Source organism: Plectropomus leopardus, unplaced genomic scaffold (assembly GCF_008729295.1).
Source record: "Plectropomus leopardus isolate mb unplaced genomic scaffold, YSFRI_Pleo_2.0 unplaced_scaffold9359, whole genome shotgun sequence".
Classification (NCBI taxonomy): Eukaryota; Metazoa; Chordata; class Actinopteri; order Perciformes; family Serranidae; genus Plectropomus; species Plectropomus leopardus.
The window spans coordinates 1-3,280 of NW_024703216.1; the positions used below are offsets into that span (position 1 = coordinate 1).

The 3,280-nt window shown below is 40.5% G+C and overlaps 1 long non-coding RNA gene across 2 annotated transcripts; it reads left to right on the forward strand.

Moving 5' to 3' along the window:
* Window positions 1-1,722: 1,722 nt before the first annotated feature.
* Window positions 1,723-3,264, forward strand: LOC121940747. Of its 2 annotated transcripts, none has more exons than XR_006105681.1 (3): window positions 1,723-2,075; window positions 2,825-2,943; window positions 3,226-3,264. It is a non-coding gene; the product is annotated as an uncharacterized LOC121940747 (long non-coding RNA). The 2 variants fall into 2 exon arrangements; XR_006105682.1 differs by lacking the exon at window positions 3,226-3,264 and adding an exon at window positions 3,165-3,203.
* The last annotated feature ends 16 nt before the right edge of the window (window positions 3,265-3,280 follow it).

Here is a 3,280-nt window from a genome sequence, read left to right on the forward strand (position 1 = left end):
GGGTACCAATAAAGTAAACTGAACCTGAACCTGTCTCATATTTTGACAGCCTGGTGTTGCCAGACCAAATTGCAAATGCGAGTAGCAACTGCCAAAGCGAATGAAATATGATCTGTCAGATTTGTTTGTTCTCAATTTATCGTGACACTTCATCTCCAGGATGTTCCAATCCTGTTGAACCAGTACTGCAGACTGTCTCTCATTTATACTTCAGTTCACCAAGTTGATCATTAAATATTATTGAATTATTTCTTTCACATTTCTGTTTCACTCTTTTGTGAATAAGACCCTGAGATTCGTTAACTTCTTTACTCGGGGGAGCAACTCTCTCAACCCAATAGGGGGAGAACCACAAATAACTCAAAGTTCACTTGGTTTTACACAATGCTGAACACCGGTCTCCTGGGGCAGTGGTTTTCAACCAGGGGTCCTTTACCAGTGGCTCCCCAGAAAAATGGGGAATAGATCATTTTCATGGTTTAACTCACTATAGAAGTGAGCACACTGTGAGAGTCGTAAGAGTGACTCTTCAGATCACAGGTTTCCTTCTGTAGGCCAACCCGGAAGTTAACATCACTCTGGTTCCCTCAGCAAAAAGCCTATTTGATTTTTCTTTTGGGTTTTGGATCATTGCAGAAAATAAGCTCTATTTTAAACAAATGTTTAAGACACTTACACAATTTGTTCTGCAAGATAATCTTCACAAATAAACACCACTTTTAGGATTTTGTTAAGCCTAGATGTAGTTGAAAAAGCTATTGTGATTGAAAAAGCTATTGCTAGGCGAAAGCAAACTACACTATGGCCGCATCGCCACAGCTATGAGGCTGTTTGACGCGGTTCAAGGTGATGATGCTCCATAGTCTCATTTAGCCACATGTTTGCAACCATCTTATTTTCACACAAAAACTTCGAAATTCACAGTGGGCTGTTTACTGACGTATTTTATGTCACAGAAAAAATGTGAAAGTCTCTTAAGCTTGTGTTAACCACAGACCTTATTTAGACCGCTAACCAAAAACCCATTGACCTTGAAATGAGGGAATCGGAGGTGCTAAAATGCTGAGTCACTTGTAGGTTTAAGGACTCATTACTGGGGTTCTCTATTGAATTTCGGTCTCAATCATATCTAACAACCAAAATCTTTTAAGATAGAGGTCCCTGCAGTGAGATTTTGTCAAATGGGGTCTGTGAGCTAATATTGTAACATCTGAGGGATCATGACACAAAAAAGGTTGAGAATCACTATCAGTGTTGTTACCACAGAATTATAGTGTATGTGTGGTGGTAGCTGGCCACGGGACTTTGGGTTTGTTTGATTTTTCTTTCAAATGTCCTCTCTCTAGATTGCGTTTTTTGTGGTTCTGTGAATGCAACGCAGTCACAGCTCTCCATGAGTCCTTTTTTTCCTCAGCAGCAGTTTGTGACTTCCAAGGTGGATTATTGATCTGTAGATCTGTTTCGAGCTTATTGAATCTGATCACAGGATGAGAGGACTAGCTAATGCGAGTGAATGCAAACTTTGAGGTTTCACTTTCATTATGCTGACATTCTACTACTTCATCTTTGCCCAGAGTACGCTCTGCGCCCCCAGAGTGTGATGCAATGAGTAACAGCATGGTGTATATTTTTTAACAGTGCTTCTGATGAATGGTCCAGCTCCAAAAATAGAAAATCTATTTGTGACGCAGAACAACAGAACAGCCTCAATAAAATGGTATTTATCATAGACTGTCAGACATGAAACTAATATTAATCTTCCTGTGTGACTGTCGGTAACAGTATTGAAATAGTCTCTCTAAAGAACCAAATTGCGCCAAGTTTATGCCACATTGCTCTGATAGCTCAACTTTAATAATTATCTTTGACGTTGTCATGTTGCTGTTCTGACACCTTTAATTCTGTTTGATTTGTCCTCATGTGACTGTTCTCCTCTCCATTCTCTCTCTCATTTCTTCTCTTTCGTTTCCTCTTCCTCAATCATTAAATTCCCTGCTGTTTCCAGGAGATCTGCCCGTCAGCTCAGTTCATCGTAGATGGAGCTACGCGGCTGGATGTCCGCCAGGGAAAACTCAGTAAGTCGACAGCTGCTGTACAATACAGTTTTGTTCAGACATGATGAGTCTGCAAAGCACAAGGGTCACTTTTTCCCACAAGACAGCTGCATAGAAAGCAGTAAGCTTTTTATTTTGATTTACATACCAAATGGGTGGGTACCTTTTATAGAAACTGGCAAACTGGCATGGAAACTGAGGTCATGTGAGTTTACTCTGCAGTATATTTGTGATCAAAGCTTTCACCTGGACTCTCCTTGTCAGGCTGCCTTATGGAGAGACAGACCAGGTTCAAATTATTTCACATTCTTTTATGTTATCTCTTTGTAGTTATTAGAAACAAAGCCACTTAAAACATTCAGCAACTTTACAGCTGGGGTAGGCCAAAATCTGGAAAAAGCAAAAAAAAAAAAAAAAAAAAAAAAAAAAAAAGCAAAACCACTCCCCCTCTTCATTGAAAACATACAGCAACATTTTTTTTTAATATTCAGGAGAAGAGCTTTATTTTTGTTTGATTGGCACAAAAGCTGGGAGAGCCGCAGGGACGGGTGGGTGAAAAAACTCCCGGGACTGATGGCTCAAATGCCATTGGGAAATGCAAAACTAAATGCAGAAAGTGTATATTTTACGATAAATGAAACTTTGGAGGAATGGGTTGTCAGACAAATGTCATGGCATCATGTAAACCGGTCAGGACATTTTGTGTTGAAATGCAGACTTTAACTGATGCACCCTGCTGATAACCTGCACCTCAAACTTCCTGCCCTCAGATGACTGCTGGTTGCTCTCTGCGATCGCGTCTCTCTGCGTGCATCGCTTTCTGCTCAACAAGGTCATGCCTCCAGGACAGTGCTTCCAGGAAGGATACAACGGCTGCTTTGTGTTCAGGGTAAATATCTGCTTAACATGCTGTTGTCTGTGCAGCACGGACATCTTTTTTTAAGGTCTCAAGAAGCTCTTATTTAACTGCATTTGTTGCGTGATACAGACATGGGGTTGGAAATGATCAAGGATAATGACAAAAATGAACTTGTAGTCTTTCTTGTCTATTTTCTTTCTTTGTGTTGCATTTATGTAGTTTTCATCTAAATAATTTCTACATGATAGCAGATTTCAGAAAATATTTCTCTCTTCTGGCCGTAACCTTGACTGTGCCTGACCGTGGTGATAGCTGTGCTGATGCTGTGATCCTGCCTTTGGTTGTGCTCGTGCTGTGGCTGTACTGA